Source organism: Gossypium hirsutum, chromosome D01 (genome assembly GCF_007990345.1).
Source record: "Gossypium hirsutum isolate 1008001.06 chromosome D01, Gossypium_hirsutum_v2.1, whole genome shotgun sequence".
In the NCBI taxonomy this organism is placed as follows: Eukaryota; Viridiplantae; Streptophyta; class Magnoliopsida; order Malvales; family Malvaceae; genus Gossypium; species Gossypium hirsutum.
The window spans coordinates 4,373,016-4,391,290 of record NC_053437.1 but is presented as its reverse complement, the minus strand read 5'-3'; the positions used below and the strand labels follow the sequence as shown (position 1 = coordinate 4,391,290).

Sequence of the window (18,275 nt, the reverse complement as noted above, 5' to 3'; positions counted from 1 at the left end):
TGTTCTGAGTCCATCTGGTGTCAGGCAATTAGTGTACAGATGATTGTTAGTTTAAATCTTGTCTTGGCAATTGTAGATGTGTATTTTGTGGTGTATTTATACTTTCGGTTGGCATTAAAGAGCCCCGATGTGTAGACTGAGCAAGTTACCGGCTCAATTAAGCAATTAGAAGCTTTAAAGAGGAAAGTGCAGGATACAACATGAGCTTGAAATTTTAGTTCACTTGCTATACTCAATATGTATTATCAATTGCATGCCCAAATATGTTATAAAAAATATCAATTAGTTTATAAAGGATTTTGTTTTCCTGAATAACAAACCAACCTGACTTGAAATCTGAACCAGGAAATGATGTAAGAGTCGAGATTTGACATAAATATGCTATTCTAATTCCTCAATTGCCTCTCCTGAAGTATGTTTCGCTTCCTGACCAAAGTTGAAGATAATTAACATTCTTCTTTTTACAGTTACTCACGCCCTTCAGAAACCTTTCTTGAGTTTCTTTTGTCGAATGAAAAGGAATTTGATATGTTTATACCAACTCTGGTAGTAAATGCGAAAGGCAGGATGATAATGTTGTCAACTTTTTCTTACAGATTCCTTGGGTTCATCATGCATGCTCAATTTTGGTCATATTATTTTTAAACTTTAATATGGTCATTTTATAAATAATGAAATTATTTGGAAAATTCCTGATTAATGTGTTTGGCTGAATGTAATTCTTAATTTTACTTATTATTGTTCGCAGACCAGAAACTTACAAGCCAAGTTCATGAAATTGTTGGGCGAATTAATGGTCGATTTGGATCACTGACTGCAGTACCAATACATCACCTGGTTTGTCTTTGGCATCCTAATAATTTCATGCCTGTGTTTTTTTTCTTTGCTTGTATTTTATCTGCTAGCTTCATGAAACTTTGATTTGAACTCTTTTGCCTGCAGGATTTCTGTTGCCTGTCATCTTGGCATTCTAGCATTTATCTTTTTATCTTATTATCTTATTATCATTCTTTTAGTCTGGTGGGAGATAAATATGGAACATCTTGTAGAAAAATGTTAAAGAGTAGCCATTCTGTTGGACATTAAATGGAAGAGAGAGTAGAGTAGAAGAAACAATTATCCTTTTCTTGTTTTGAAATAAAAGTAGAGTTGAGAATTTATCATAATGGTTTTTCCCCAGAATTAACAGTATGCCCCAAATTCAAACCATTACTAAAATGGATTTTTGGGTGGTAACTTTCACCTCTGAATCCTCTACTGAAGAACTCAGAAACACTGAATTTTTTTTCACTCTATTTCTCTCTACTCTTCCCTTGCCAAAGTTGTAAAAGTTTACCATGAGTTCTTGTAGTTATATTCTCAATCCTCAATTCATAGTTTGATTATGTGGTGTAGTGCCTTAGGAAGATAGATACCTAAATTGACTAAAGTTTTAAATGAAAAGGAATACTCACCTTTTTGTGGAGACTCTGAGATATTAAAAACTTTTACTTTCATGAACTTGCTAGACTAGGATGAGAAATATTCATGTATAGGAGAGTGATATATTGTCTAAAATGAATTATAATAGGTTGAATTTCAGGTTGTGTATTATTTGTCTTATCCTGAATGTTCCTTAATTTGTTATAATTGAACCCGTTTATAATCATAGGTTTCTTGGTTTCATCTTTGAGTTTCTACCAGCATTTGAAGTTTGGACTTTGGACTGTGCAAGGAAGAGAGATCATTATTTTAAGTTTTTGTTTGCTTTCATGGATTTCTAATAACGGGGATTTTTCTATGTACTTTTTTCGCTTTACAGGATCGTTCACTTGACTTTCACGCACTATGTGCATTATATGCTGTTACCGGTACTTGTTGAATTATTTTTCTTTTTATCTTCAATTTATTTTCATTCTTCAGTTTATTACTTTATTTGGTTGATTCGTAATTGTTTTGCCACTAAACATTTTTAAATTAGTATTTATCTTCTACTTTTCTTTTCGATTTGTTCTCTATGGATTCAGATGTTGATTGATTTGGTCGTCTGTTGTAGTTGCAATTACAGTTAGTACTTAAGACATAAACAAAGGCCCTGGTTTCACTTCTTGCAAGTAAATATTCTAGGGAAAGCATAACTGGTTCATTGTTTTTTCTGTACATCACAATCTAACTGTTTTATTGTGTTTTGGCACATTGAAGAATCATATGACATCTGTAACTTTTTTGGAACTTGAAACTAATTTGGATAGTTCTGAGGAAAGGCTGACGGTTGTTCTCTAAAGAATAATATCTGGAGAAATCCAATAAGTCTGTACAATTAGAGACTTTATTATGAAGTTGCCATTGTTGTAACCTGGAATGTCAATCGATTGTTTGATCACAGGATTAGCAATCTTGATGAATTGTATCCTCAATGTCTTTTAAATATTTATCAGTCTCAGGGAACTAGTGAAATCCACTTTAGAATATTGCTTTTCAGCTTCTCGCAAGGCCCATATGACAATAGCATTTTGGTTATGATTGATTCCAGGATATGGTTCTTAGCACCAAAATTTCATTATACTGTTTTAGTTGTGGATTGTTGTATTTAATAATGATGACCTTCTTCTTCAGATGTAGCACTTGTCACATCTTTAAGGGATGGCATGAACCTTGTCAGTTATGAGTTTGTTGCTTGCCAAGAGGCAAAGAAAGGGTCCATTCCAGGAGTAATCTACTACTTAAAAGTATTCATTGCATGTTTTTGGTTGAACGAGACTAGTTTGCTGTACTTGATTCATGCTATTGGAAGACTAATGGTTAATCAAATCTTGCTCCAAGGTACTGAAGGGCATACTCAAGTTAGTAAAAGTAGTTCTTTCTAACCTGATATCCTGATGTATCTGCAGTTTGCTGCTGCACAATCCTGGGTCTGGCCAATTCAGTAAATCTGGAAATCACTGAAGTTGCGGCTTCTATTGCCCAGGCTTTGAAACATGTCGGGCTGAAGAAAGGAGAAGCGACATCAACACAATTTCCATCATGTGACAAAGCACACTGCTCAAGAATGGCTGAAAGTTTGTAAGTACGCAACGATATTGTCTGCAGTTTGAATAATCTCTGGCTGTTGTCTCGTCTTAAGAGTTCTGAAACCTCTCTAGAACATGTTCATCATATAGGTGGGCAATTTTCCTCTAATAGGCCAATTAGTTCTATTTCACTTTCAACATGGTTTAGTGTTGAAATATATTCTGCTAAATTCAGGCTGAGGTTCCATTAATCTGGCAATGGAGAATTTTTAATAGTTGAAAACATAGCCTTTCTTTTTAAAGATTTACGTGAATGTGAAAGAGGACACAATTATGATTTTTTCTTACATGTCAAGTGCATGTAAATTTTGAAATTTACTGCATTTGTTAAGGTCATTTGCACTATGACCTTTCCCAACTTCATACAGAAGTTTATCTGGTTTGGCCATGGTCCAACCTCCATCAGCTTTTGTTGCATTGATGTACATTATCAAAAGTAGCAATCTATTTCTAATTTAGTTAGCTAGGCATCATTGATTTTTGCCTCAGTCACATAGGAAACTAAATCTCAGGTCTGCTTATTTCATCTATCAAAAACGTAGATGGACAAGATATTATCTGAATATGTCATTATATTATATAATTTTCTTTAAAGGCACTCAGTTTCCATTGTTAGTACTGAATGAATATTACATTTCCCTTTCCAATCAACTCAGTTAGTTTGGACAAAGTCGCTTGTTGTCTTGTATTAGGCATTCACATGTCAGCCCATTTTGTTAATTGTCAATTTGACTTGCTCACAAGCGCAAATATGTGGTGTTGCCCCATATTAGCTGATTTTGAAGTTTGGTATTGGCCAAGTTTGATCTCTTATTCCTTGGCCATTTTACTTTTAGCTTTAGGTGCCTTAACAAGTATGTAAATGGGTAGAGATTATTGGTACTAATTCTTTCTGGTTCACTCTTTAGATAGTACATTTCTTTCCCAATGATTAAAGAAATGAAGTAGAAATGTAATGTCGTTTTCCTCATTAAAAGTTAACGTGTCCATCGTTCTGCTTAAATTGCTAACTGTCATGCCGGGATTCACTGGAGATTTGAGTTCCTGTAAATACTTGCAGTGACTGAACGATACTTTGTTGAAGCACAGCTAAGGACAAGCAAAGAGGCCTCCTGAGCTTCCACAGAATGATGCAGTGGAACGTTACTTGCTGTCTGGCAATAGATTGACTGATTACTGGTATGATTGTTTGACCTACAATCTCTTATGTTATTTTAAAATGCCCCTTCAGCTAGTAAAACTTTATCCAAGGCCTGCATATTAAGATATCACATCAAGCCCAAGGGCTTAGATTGTTTTGTATCAACTAAAGGCAAGTTAACATTTTTACATAATCTGACATTGCCATCTATGGTTTTCTAATGGATTTGCTAGCTCTTTGATTTTCTTTTTCCCCTTGCAATCTTTCCTGGAGGCAGTACTATAATGTCATAAATGCTTCCCTTGTTGACCTCATCTTGGGGATGGCCCAAAAACCAGGGTTTTAATTCAACATTAACCGAAACCTGTGGATACTTCTGGAATAGAAGTGATCAAATCAGAGAAAAGAATCTAATTTGCACCCGGAAATTAAAGAACACTTGACAGCTCTCTGTAATGATAAAAAGACGTCGACGATAGTTGTCCTTAGTGGGAGCAAAAGTGAAGTCTTGGACAAGGTACGCTTGGAATTTCTTTCTTCTGCTCTATCCTAAGTTTGTCCTCTATCAAAAACCACCTGATTGCTCTCACAGAACTTTGCGGAGTATGACATGTGGTTGGCCGGCAGAAAATGGTAATGTTTCTACGCCATACAAAGGGTGACTGGAATGACAACCATGCCAGAAACACTTGAACATGGATGGGGATAGTCTGAAGGTAACAAGATTGTAATTGATGTACCTTCTTCATCCAATCTGTCTTTCCTGCTTTGCCTAATGATGCTGATGGCATGATGGCAGCATGGTTTTTGAGTATTTCACTGAAAGAACACCAAGATCCAGAGTTTGAGAATCCGCACTACATCGCTCGTATGGAATTAACAAGTATGCAGGTACTTGGTCTGTTTGATTTTCGAGTTTTCCTTTGATTGATACCAACCCTGCTTGTCTGAACCTTCCTTGTGTTCCCCTTTCATGTTATTTTTGTCTATAGATGTTGAATTTGGGAAGACTTCAGGCTAGAGATATGCTGCAGCACTCTGGACCGGCCCCATTTCTAATGCATCTGTTGATGTTGTTCAAGGGGGTCGATCGGTTGAGGTGGCGACCTGTTGGTGTTACAAAAGGTTAACTTCCTGTTCACCTCATATAGATTTTGGTTTGTTCTATTTTGAATATGTTTTTAGTTAGTGGCATTGGAGGATTCTCTTGCTCTATTGATATTCATTAAATCCAGGGGGCAGCTATGATCGTATTTTAGGAGAAATAGTTCACAACACGTCGATGACAACACCAATTGATTTATGTCCTTTTGTTGGGACATTTCCTGGGAAGGTAATATTCTCTTCAATCTTGCATAAAAGGCATTCTAATAAACAAACAACACTGCTGCGTTATGGGAAATAATGAGAGGCATCTTTAAGGTCGCAAAACGATTGGAGCAACCTCACCATGGTGGAGGCATGGTTATTAGTAATCTTGGTGCATTGGTTATTTTAACTGGATAATCATGTTCGATAATAGGATGTGGAAAGTGCTGAAACTATAATGTCAACTTTAATACTAGAAAGAAATGCCAGAACATTGCATGATATTGAACTTGTTTGACGCCCTTTAACGATAAGAAAATTTTCGTCATTTCAAACAGGATGAAGATGTTTACATTTTTGAGCCAGAGCTGCCTTCTGATGTAAATATGGCAAAATGCAAGCCAATCGATGCACCAAAGTTACCTACTGAGAAAAAGGCTCCCTCGAAGCTTCCAGCAGCCAAAAGTGGGCCAAAATCATCACAAACAAAGACACCCAAACCATCCCGGCTCCTGATAAAAGAACTGGCAATAACCATAGCGGTGGGAGTTCACGGCGTGCATCACCGGAAAAGGTAAAGGAGAAGGAAAAGTGGCCTGGAGCGTGCTTGATCTCAAAGGAGATAACTACTTCTCCTGTGCTGTCGACGGAAGCGTACATCTGCTCGATATTTTACTTGGTTCATCAGATGATGTTGTCTCGTTCCTGAGCAGACTAGCAAAAGGCACTTGATAACGCCGCCCTTCAGTTGTCGACTTGCATGTCTAATAATTTCTAGCATTTGAGGACTCCACAATCAAACGAATGTTTCCTTAACAGTCGAGGCAGATATGTTGCCATTGATCGGCACTTTCCCTTTGATTCTCCCATCCTTCTGAGAACAAACTGTGCAAAGCTAAAGTTTTCAGACATATGAACGAACCACAGCATAGTTCATTGGGTCAAAATATATATATGATGAAGGAAAACAATATATGGCGACGAAATTTTCTCTTCATTGTTGCATCAGTTTTATACAACAACTACAATGGCTTCACCAGTATTTGAATGTTTAATTATGGCACTTTTCTCTTTGTAACTTCACACTTTTTGACTTGAGATTCATTTAGACATGCCTATTGTTGTATTAAAGGTGGATACATCTAATACAGATACAGAGTACCCAGCTGACAAGCTTTGAAATTCTTTTTAGGGAATTTGAAAACTGCTAATTGACAAAATACTGGTTGATGCAATTTTTTGAACTTCATAAATGATCCGAAACTTTAATTGTTAGCCATTTTGTTTTGTAATTATATTTAGGGGTTAACAAGTATAATGAAATACTAAAAGAATAAATATTTTAAAAAAGAGATGCATGTTAATTTTTTTAAGATCATTTCTGGAAATATAATAAATATTCGTCCTTATTTAATTGTGATTCTTGGTATATCTAATTGGATGGATTTTTATCTCGTGTTCTTTTCTCTTTCCTTTCAATTTTATTATAGAAGTCTTTATTGACTTCAACAATCAACAGATTTGATTATAAAATTAAGTTACCTTTCTTAAACATTAATTGAAGAAAATTACTAGTATGAAAGGAAAAAAAGTTAAAGAAATTACTCATGTAAAAGATCTTCCTTTTATTTTTAAAAAAAAATTGAATTAAGTTATAATAGTAACACAAAAAATAAAAATATTACCAAAGGTTTTTTCTTTTTTTTTAATTCACGCTCAAACCCAACCTACCCAATTTGTTGGGGCTCATGTATGGCCACTCCTCGTTTCTTTCTCAATTGTCGGCCTCGTCATATCTACAAAGGAAAGCTCAAGTCTCAGCTTGCGACGATCACCAGTTGCTGCAGGTAACCTTTTTTTCTTTCCTTTTGCCTGGTTTCCCACATTTTCATTTGTCATACTCTTTAGTGAACTTTCATTCATTAGTTAAATTGGGTATATTGGTTTTTCATATTTTTGCTTCAATGAGTGGAAACGAGCTGCCTTTACTCAACTTCGCACTTCTCCTTTATCGTTTTCTCGACTCAACGTCCTTGTCTTTGCCCCTAATTGTTAGGGGCAAGTTGATTTCATAACTTCACGAATCAGTTCATAAGCTTTGCCAGGTTCGTACTACAGATGTTAGACGGAATTAATGAAAAAAAAAACTGGTCCTTTCAGCGAAAGATTATGAGTGATTGTATTCTTGCTATGTTGGTAAGGGATTAATTTAAAAGTTTCTTGCTTTTTTAATTGCAGGTGGCTTTTACTGGCAGAAGGTAATGAGTTGAGAGTCTTTATTTTTCGATTTTCATTCTCTGTTTTTATTTGTGGTTTAAGCTTGGGGTGCTTTTGTTTTAATGGTTTTATTCATTGACATACTTGGATAAGTAGATCATATCATCTTCTAGGTAACATGAATAGGGTTAGTCAAAACTCGTCGTTGTTTCGGAGGTTGTTGCATACATTATCCCGTGATGATGGTCCTTCTGAAACCTTGAAGAAAAAGGTTCCTGAAATCGAGAAGACGAGGAAAAGGAGGAACCCAAGAAGGCTCAGTTGTTTGTGGAGGTTCCCGAATCAAGATCCTTTCTAGATACAGCAACACTGCCAATGTATCTTGCTGTAGCTGGAATTGCACTTTTTGCAAAGCTGCTCATGATGGTTGTTCTTTCAATCCATGTTTTTACTAGGAATTTTGTCTGTCATTTACTTAGTTTGATGGTTGCTCCTAGCTGATCTCCTAGCTGATCGGTCTAATAAACTATATGGTCTTTTAGGCTGCCTTGAGTATGGAAAGCTTAATATATTATATTTTCTTCTATGGATACTTCAATGTAGAGTAAATAATCATTTTGAAAAGCATCTATTCTGGAAGTTTATTCTTAGATCATAGTTAAAACAGTTCGAAGAAATCCTTTTTGGTTATGTTGTCACTCTGGTTAACCCCCCAGACATCGGATTTTTCATTCTGCACAATGACTAAATACAAGGTATCAGGAGGAAAACAAAATTCGCTCAACAAAATTAGACACTAGTTATAGAATGAGGTCAGTGATGGGTTCTTTTTTTAATTATGTATGTTGTGTCTTCGGTCGCAGTCTTCTTGCCAAAATGAAATAGGACATGAGCCTTCCAAATTCACTCATCATTACACATTAATGTTTCTGTGTTTATGCTTCATGAATCGTCTTAAAACAGTTACGTGTCTCATTAAGTACTCTTGGTCAGTACTTACTATCAAATGCAGAGGTATTTGTTTTATTGATATTTTGTCCATTGGCAGCATGATGAATCAAAGTCCCAGGAAATGATTGAGCGAAAGATAAAGAATGCTCCTCCTGGTCAAGGCACCATTCGGATGCTTACTCGTGAAGAGTGGGAAGAAATAGAGAAGTCAGACCAAGAACTCCTTTTGAATCCAAGCTTGCTCGTCCAAATGCAAAAATAAGAACTGGTGAACCGTTGCATATGGTAAGCCACATATCTGATACTCAATTTGTTTGATGATCAAATCTATGAATCTGTTAATTTTTCTTATTGTCTGTGCCCTTTCTAAATGGCAGTTGGACTATGGCATCGTGTAGTTTTTTTATGCTTGCATTGAACGCATTTAGATGATTTTCAATAATATTGCATTAGCTAATAAGCTGTAATAGAAAAACCCCGGATGTTGATGGTTTCGAATCTTGTTGGTTTTCTTCTTGTATGTAGGAGGACATGAAGAATTGGACAATAGATATTCTTACAGATGCACTTACACGAGCTGAAAACTGTTCTAACACAAGTAAAGCTGATATAACGCGAGAAGATGTTGCCATATTTTTCGCCCTTGATTACAAATACAATTCTTTGATGGAATTGAGAAACCATTAATGATGCTGATACCTAGCAGAGTAATTATGCATATCTACTATTGGGAAATGGTTCAAATGGATTTGCTTGGGATTTAACTGTAGCTAATGAATGATTGGATATCTTTAGCAGATTTATAGAAGCATATTATGTATAACATGTTATGACATCATCTTGGTTTATCCTAAATAAGAGGATGTTTATATTTGTACAACTTTCATATCATTATTGTTTTGCCACAAAGAAGATATGTATCATTTGGTATTGTGAATTTTGTGCTTCCTTCTACATTTCAGAGCAAATGAAGCTTTGCAAATCAACCTTGAAGATATTATTATTCAGGGGATATGAATTTTTTATCCAAAGTTTGAAAGCCTTTTTCCCGTCGATTTCCTCCATGCATAATTGACCTACCTTGAAGTTATATTTATTTACTATTTTACCAAAATAATCTAAAAAATTTTTATATTTACAAAAATAACTCAGGTTAAAAAACAATCACCAAAATAACCTAAAATGAACAGTAAATGGGGTTGTGGCCTATCAATGGTCGGCACCACCTGGTATTTTGGACCCATGATTGACTGATAATTGTGTCAGACTTAAAAAAATAATTTTTTTGATTCTGGCCTGTCAATGGCCGAAACTAGTGTATTTTTTTTAACTCGTATCATATTGGTAAACAGAGAAAAAAAGGAAAAAAAATTTTGGATGCTGGTCTGTCAATGGCTGGCACCACTTTTATGTAAAAAAAAATTACATTTTGGGCTGTCATTGGTCGGCACCAGTATACGAAAAAATTCAAAAAAAAAAAATTTTTGGTGGTGGCCTGACAATGGCCGGCACCACCTTTATGTAAAAAAAATTTTACATTTTGGGCTGTCATTGAAAGGCACCACTATACGAAAAAATTCAAAAAAAATGCTTTTTTTTTGTGGTGGCTTGACAATGACCGGCACCACCTTGATGTAAAAAAAATTTACATTTTGGGCTGTTATTGGCCGGCATCAGTATACGAAAAAATTCAAAAAAAGTTATTTTTTGGTGGTGGCCTAGCAATGGCCGGCACTAGCTTTATGTAAAAAAAATTACATTTTAGCTATCATTGGCCGGCACTAACATATGAAAAAAAATTTTAAAAAAAAATTTTTTAGGTGGTGGCCTGGCAATGGCCTGCATCATCTTTATGTAAAAAAAATTACATTTTGGGCTATCATTGGCAGGCACCAGTATACGAAAAAATTCAAAAAAAAAATTTTCGGGTGCTGGCTTGACAATGGCCGGCATTAAACTTTATATATAGTGAGTGGTTTGGGTTTTGATAGTGTAAATGGAATGAGAAAAAAAATTATGAGAGAGCCATCAAATGAGAGTGTTTTGTAGTATATCATCATATAAGCTTTTTTGGAGTAGATTGTATATAGAGTTTTTTGTAGTGTACAACCAAATTTCGGGGTTGAATTATATACTGTCATATTTTATTGGAGTTGAATTATATACTGTCATGTCCACGCTAAAGGTTATGCTATTAAGGGTTGGATGATTATTTGCACCATAGATGGCCGATCGAGTTATCCAATGCAGATGGACATTATCTATGGTGCAATAGTGTTTATTCCGCAACTAGGTTCTGATTGGAACCGGTTGGTAGAGTCTCCATGCAAAGGTATCTCATAGGACCTCATGGGACAATGGAGGAAGAAAAGGTCTAGAGCAGAAGACGATTAATTGTGAAGAAACTAGTATTGAAAATAATTGTATTATTTCTTAAGAATGTTTGTATTTTTTTATATCTGTAAATTTAATATAGTTGTTTAGGATTTATGATTTCATTTTATATTTTTGTGTAATAATTTCTTAGAATGTTTGTATTTATTATATGTAAATATAATTTACTCTGTAATATATAAAGTTTGAAAATTAAATTTTTGTGTATTAATTTTACCCATCTGTTTGTAGTTCATTGGGTGTTTAAATTTAATATCGTGCATATTATTTTTGTTTGAATTTATAATTTTGTATTAACATTGTAGAATAATTGTATTTTATTGTGTATGTAAATTTAATTTGTTGTGTAGTATTACTTATTTGAATTATTGTTTTTTAAATATTACGAATTCATGTATTCAAAAAATAATCATTTTAGATCCATTAAATTAATATTTAAAAATAAAAAAAGTAAAAATAAAGAAATATTTACAGAAAAATTTATAAAAAAAGAAAAATTAACAGAAAAATTAAAATTGTCGCGATCCTGGGGACGTCCCTGGCGCTGGCATGTAATGATCCGGATGCCTCTGTTGGCGATGCCGTGCACCTTGCTGAGGCGTTTGAGAATTGCTCGGTCCGGCGTCCAGTGTCCCGTCCGGTGTAGTTAGAAAGGTGGAATAATCATATACACCATAATCGGCACTTAATTGGTATTGCGTGACCGGAGGTGTCGATGAAAAAATATCCTCAGTGGTGGGTGTGCGTGCTTCGGGATGGAACTCCGGATGGTATGAGGATGATGATTTGGATCGTGTCGAATGTTGAGGGTGGAGGTTGTCACCAAAAATATCTTCAAATGATGGAGAAAATTCATGCACCGGATCCGGATCTATGTACTGTGATGATAAGCCGGGTGCTTCATTTTGGGCCCCGAGATCAGTGTTTGAGGCAGTATCAGACTCTTCGTTCCCGAATGGCGAAACTCGATTCCTACGCGGTTGTGCGTTCCTTGGTTGCCATCGCGAAGATTCAGGTCACACGTCTCTTTGGATCATCATGTACTAACCCTGGAATATGAAGGGTTTCCTGTGTGCCATATACCATGCTGCGTACTCGGGCGTAGGAGAGAACTCTCCTTCTAAGACATACAAGGGAGGGCGCCTTAAATGTCGCTGATTCCACAGAAAGATATACGGTTCATGTTTTTGTGCCCAATTTAAAGAGTCCCGACCCGAACCCTTTTTATCCATTCCGTGGACATCTTTGATGTCCACGGGAGGGTTCAGGATAGGTTGTGCACAACCAAACTGCCTCAAAATATCTGAATGTACACAGCAACCCCAAAACCCGCCACATTCAAATACGGTATAACTCTTTGATCGGGAAAATAACCGGGATCATGCAACCGGGGTCTCACAATTCTGTACAAATCCTACAATTATAGTAAATATATAATGTTATATTTATCGTTTTAAAAATAGTTTAAAAGAATATTTAAAATTAAATAAGACATTTTATTTCTCAGTTACCTTGTGCACAATGCTTGCAATGTGGTCGTTGCCATTTAAAGAACATTCGGATTAGGATCCATGGAGTGATCGACGGTCGTCGGTGATTAGGGGTGTGCAAAATTCGGGTAAAACCGAAAAAATTCGGTTAACCGACCGAATTCGGTTAATCGGTCGGTTAACCGAATTTTTTCGGTCGGGGGTCGGTTAAGAATTTTTTAAATTTTCGGTTAACGGTTAAATCGGTTCGAAACCGGTCGGTTAACCGAATTTTTTCGGGTTAACCGAATTTTGCAGGATAATGGGCCTTAAAGTAAACCCAGCCGGCCAACCCAATTTATTTTTTCTCCTCCAGGCTCCAAGCCCAATAACCAAATATTTTCTCAAGAGCACTCAGGCTCCAAGCCCAATAACCAAACATTTTGCAGGTAGGGTACTTGTAACACTATTTTCAGTTATTTCTCAGTCGGCCATTTCTCATTTCTCAGTCTCAATCTCAGATTTTCAGTCAAATCGGGAAAATTCACCATTTTTGCTGTCCGTTTCTCTTCCAGCACACCAAAACCCAGAGGCTAGGTTTGCTTTCTTCTAATTTCCCTTTGTTTTTTTTTCCAATTTCTTCAATGGCAGATATATTTTTAATTTTAGGGTTTTGTTTTTTTTTCCAATTTCTTCACTGGTAACATGCCGTAATGGACGTCCAGTGATTCCACTTTGAAGTTGCTACAAAAAGTCTCTTTTTGTTAAAAATGAATAAAATCTCAGTCGAACATGCACACGTTTCCTTCGTTTCTTTTTAAGTTTTCTACATTTTTCTTCAGTTCTTCTTCAGTTCTTTCTTCTTTAGTTTTTCTTTTTTCTTTCTAAGTTTCAAATCACTGCAAGATTTTTTTACATATTAAATTAATCTATTTAAAGTCTCCAGTGCTTTTCTTCTTCATCCTTTATTGCGTGGGTGACTGAGATCCTTTGCTGGAATTTGCTAATTTATCAAAGATTTAATTATGACCTTGTTTTTATTTAGTTTCTCTATTATTTTAATTTAATGATGGTAATCTAATATGACCTTTGTTGGAATTTGCTGATATTTTTTTATTTGCTTTACTTTAGACATAGATTCTAAGTGATATTTTAAAATATTACATAAATTGATTTAACAAAATTAAAAGTAGAGATGATATAAATAGTAAAAGCATAATTAGCTTTATCAAATACATTGGATCCAGTGCAAGTATAAATGAAATTTTTCATTAAGATTGATGAGATTTTGTTGTTTAAGATATTAAATTTGGGAATGAAGCAATATTTGAGAAATAAATTTTAAATTGACCACCACTATTCAGTATTCATTATACTTGGACTTTTGTCAACAACCCAAATTAAATTAAACAAAACGTTGTTCACGCTGTAAAACATGGATCGAGAAATGGTCTATTCCTTGTTAAACTTGGATGGTTTTTGGATAGTGTCAAGAGGAATGGTAAGATTAGGATATGCCTCTCATTTCATACTTCCCTGTTGTGTTATGTTTTGTTGCAATATGAAGGATTTGCTGCAATGCTTGTTTAATACAAAAATTCGAACTCAGTTATTCTACTACTTGTTAAGATTAGGATACCTTATGTTACCTGTTGTTGCTTGCCTTGTTAATGGAAGCAGAAATGTTAGTTTATAATTTTTGTGGGGTAATTTGATTTCTGTTAGTTTATAATTTTTGTTTTCTCCATTCATGCAGTAAGGTTAAGTGAATCACTCTACACTGTGAAGGGTGCAGAAGACAATGCCGCATGTGTAGATGAGTTGAATCGGCTTGCTGGGTCTACTGCTTCCGAAAACTCATGTCTTGTTGCCGATTTTCATGAAGCAAAGAAACTAGACATGATAGGAAAGCCAAATGTATAGTATTCTGGAAGAGTCCTCAATAGAAGTATGGACTCAGTGTTATCTGGTCATACAATATACATCGATTCTGATATTTCAGTTGAACTAAATCGGTTAAGTCGGTTAAGTCGGTTAAATCGGTTAAATTGGTTAAGTCGGTTAAATCAGTTAAATCGGTTAAGTCGGTTAAATCGGTTAATTTTTAACCAAAAATAAAAATTATATGATTTTCGGTTAATTCGGTTAACCGACCGGTTTAACCGAAAAAAATTCGGTTCGGTTAAATTTTTTTTAAAAAAATTCGGTTCGGTTAACGGTTAAAAATTTTGAAGGTCGGTTAATTTGGTTATTACTAATTCGGGTCGGTTAACCGGTCGGTTAACCGAATGCACACCCCTATCGGTGATGGTTAAGCGTGAACAGCAACGGTCATCGGCAGTGGTTGAGGGTGAACCATGGCGGTGGACGGAATAACCTATTTATGGTAGGGGACCATTTGAAAAGGGGGCAAAATTGGGAAAAAAAATTTAATACTTCTGACACACTTTTTTTTTTTTACCAATCTTATTTATTTCATTCAATCTGACACACTTTTTTTTCTACCAATCTAATTTATTTCATTTAATTTTAAGCATTCAATTTTATGACATACTTTTTTTTCTACCAATCTAATTTATTTCATTTAATTTTGAGCATTCAATTTTATGACACACTTTTTTTTCTACCAAGCTGATTTATTTCATTTAATTTTAAGCATTGCATATCCGCAATAAGGACCGAGACTTGAATGGTGGGTGACACTTTCACCAAAGGGATGATGCAGTTGCATATAGTTTTTGCATATAACTTTCTATGGTCTTGCGACATACGAGTGGACGTGCATGTGTGTGGACCTTTTAGTTTCCTTATTATCCACATCTGTGTCTGCTGCATTAACGTGGCTCGGACACGCCATTTACAACCACTCGACGCTTTCTAACATTCTCCTGCGTACAAAGACTGCATCGACTTCGTTACTTTATAATCCACACCTAACTTCAAGCTAAGTTGTTTTATAGCATGTAAACAGTCTTTTTTGTTATCAAATTGTTGCCCTACAAACAATGCTTCTTTGTCAAAATCATTGTCAACTAGGTGAGTCGACACAATATTTGGGTATTCCAAGAACACGCATGCAAGAGTCGCATTAGGATCCACGTCGGTCATGAAAGACCCTAGATTATTTCTTATAACTATACCAGGGCCCGTGTTTCCGGCTGAATGGGGGTTCGCATTTTCACCCTCTACCGGCCCTTTCTCGTCTATGTCTTCATGTATGTCATCCAGATCGAGGTCACTAAAATCATCATTGGGATCATGGTGGGACTGATCATCATTATCGGACCCTTCATCACTATCTTCTATGGTGGCCAACACCACAGGATGGATCTCTAGATGAGGACACGAGTATGGGGTGTTATACGAACATCCACCAGTGTTTGGATTTTCGGGAGTTGGCGTTGCCCATCCAAAACCTGACTAATCTTCCCAATAGACGTTAAGATTAAAATCAATTCCGGAGTTTTGGCTTGCTGGAATTACCACTTGAATGGGATCTGGTTCAACTATCTCCGCAAACAACTCAACTGGGTTGGGATTTTCTATTTCAGGGGGGCAATAAATTGCTATCATTGTCCCTAAATCATCATCTTCAAGCTTCATTTCTGAGAACTTTAGCGGATCAGTTGAAACCGAAAATCTGTAAAACAGTCTCAACATTTGCTTCCCGCAACGGCTTGATATCTTTGTACTGATTTTTCGTTTTAAATCCGAAAGCAAAATCTGTTTGTTAAATCTCATACCTATTTTTTTCGACTTCGAAATACACAGCCTTCTTCAGTTGTAATTATCATTTCTCCATCGAAATGAACATAAACAAACAATATTTGGGAACTCATTTTAAAAAAAATTGTTTTCTTCTAAACAGAGAGGGAAAAAATTCAAACCAAACAAAATGGAAGATTAAATACTTATATATATTTAATAAATTTGGTGCCAGCCATTGCCAGGTCACCACAAAATTTTTTTTTTGAATTTTTTTATATACTGGTGCCGGCCAATGACAGCCCAAAATATATAAAAAAAATTACATATAGGTAGTGCAGGCCATTTCCAGACCACCACCAAAACAAAAAATTTTTTGAATTTTTTTATATACTAGTGCCTGCCAATGACAACCCAAAATGTATTTTTTTTACATAAAGGTGGTGTCGGCCATTGCTAGGCCACCACCAAAAAAAAATTTTGAATTTTTTCATATACTGGTACCGGCCAATGACAGCCAAAATGTAAAAAAAAATTACATAAAGGTGGTGTCGGCCATTGCCAGGCCACCACCAAAAAATAAATTTTTTTTAAAAAAAATTTTGTATACTAGTGCCGGCTAATGACAGCCCAAAATGTAAAAAAAAATAAAATTTACATAAATGTGGTGCCGGCCATTGCCAGTCCACCACCAAAAAATTTTTTTTTTTGAATTTTTTCGTATATTGGTGCCGGCCAATGACAGTTAAAATGTAAAAAAAAATTACATAAAGGTGGTGTCGGCCGTTGCCTAGCCACCACCAAAAAATAAAAAAAAAATTTAAATTTTTTCGTATACTAGTGCCGGCCAATGACAGTCCAAAATGTAAAAAAAATTACATAAAGGTGGTGCCGGCCATTGCCAGGCTACCACCAAAAAAATTTAATTTTTTCGTATACTGGTGTGGCCAATTACAGCCCAAAATGTAAAAAAAAAATTACATAAAGGTGGTGCTGGCAATTGCCAGGCCACCACCAAAAAAAAAATTTAAAATTTTTTCGTATACTGGTGCCGGCCAATGACAGGCCAAAATGTAATTTTTTTTACATAAAGGTGGTGTCGGCCATTACAGGCCAGCACCCAAAAAAATTTTTTTCTTTTTTTTTCCCTGTATACCAGTATGATACGATTTAAAAAAAATACACTGATTCCAGCAATTGACAGGCCAGGACCAAAAAAATTATTATTTTTAAGTCTGACACAATTATCAGGCAATCATGGGTCCAAAATACTAGGTGGTGCCGGCCATTGACAGGCCACAACCCCATTTTATTGTTCATTTCAAGTTATTTTGGTGATTTTTTTTAACTTGAGTTATTTTTGTAAATATAAAAATTTTTTGGATTATTTTGATAAAATAGCCTATATTATTCAGGGGACTTTCCTCGTTGTTTCTTGGCAACTTTTGAGGAAATAAAATAGAAAATCAATAAAACAGAGAATGAGAGAAAATGAAACATTAATGCACTGGTCCATTTAGTAACGACCAAAAGAATGGCATGTTTCAATAAATACTGCAGACATTGCCCTTTCAAGATCCTAAAAGCCCGGAAACAGCAAATGCTTGGATTTGGCATTCGACAGGACTTTGATTCTTGGCTAGATTAGTTTAAATTAAATAAATTATTAAAAATATAAATTTTGATTCAACAGTCGATTTAGTCAGTTTTTTAATCCGATTTAACATTGTATTGATATACAAATTAATTCTTGATCCAATTAAATTCAAATGTCCAATCCAATTTCAACAACCTTTGAAAAAAATTACAAAATACTGAAATTTGTATGAACCAATGGAACTAAATCTTCATTCGTTCTTATGCATATATAAAAAAAATCTTATATCAAAAAAAAAAATCTTCATTCGTTCTTAACAAAGGTAACAAGTACAAACGTGTTTAATTGTAAAAGAACACATGTTCTTATGGAATTGCATAAACATCAATAATATGATTGCAATTGCAACTTTGGAAAAGTAAACAAGAAAAGGTGCAAAAAAG

General features: G+C 35.1%; 1 pseudogene; it reads left to right on the top strand.

Annotated features, from left to right (window-relative positions):
- The first annotated feature begins 7,291 nt into the window (after positions 1–7,291).
- Positions 7,292–9,604, top strand: LOC121213770 (uncharacterized; annotated as a pseudogene).
- Positions 9,605–18,275: the final 8,671 nt, after the last annotated feature.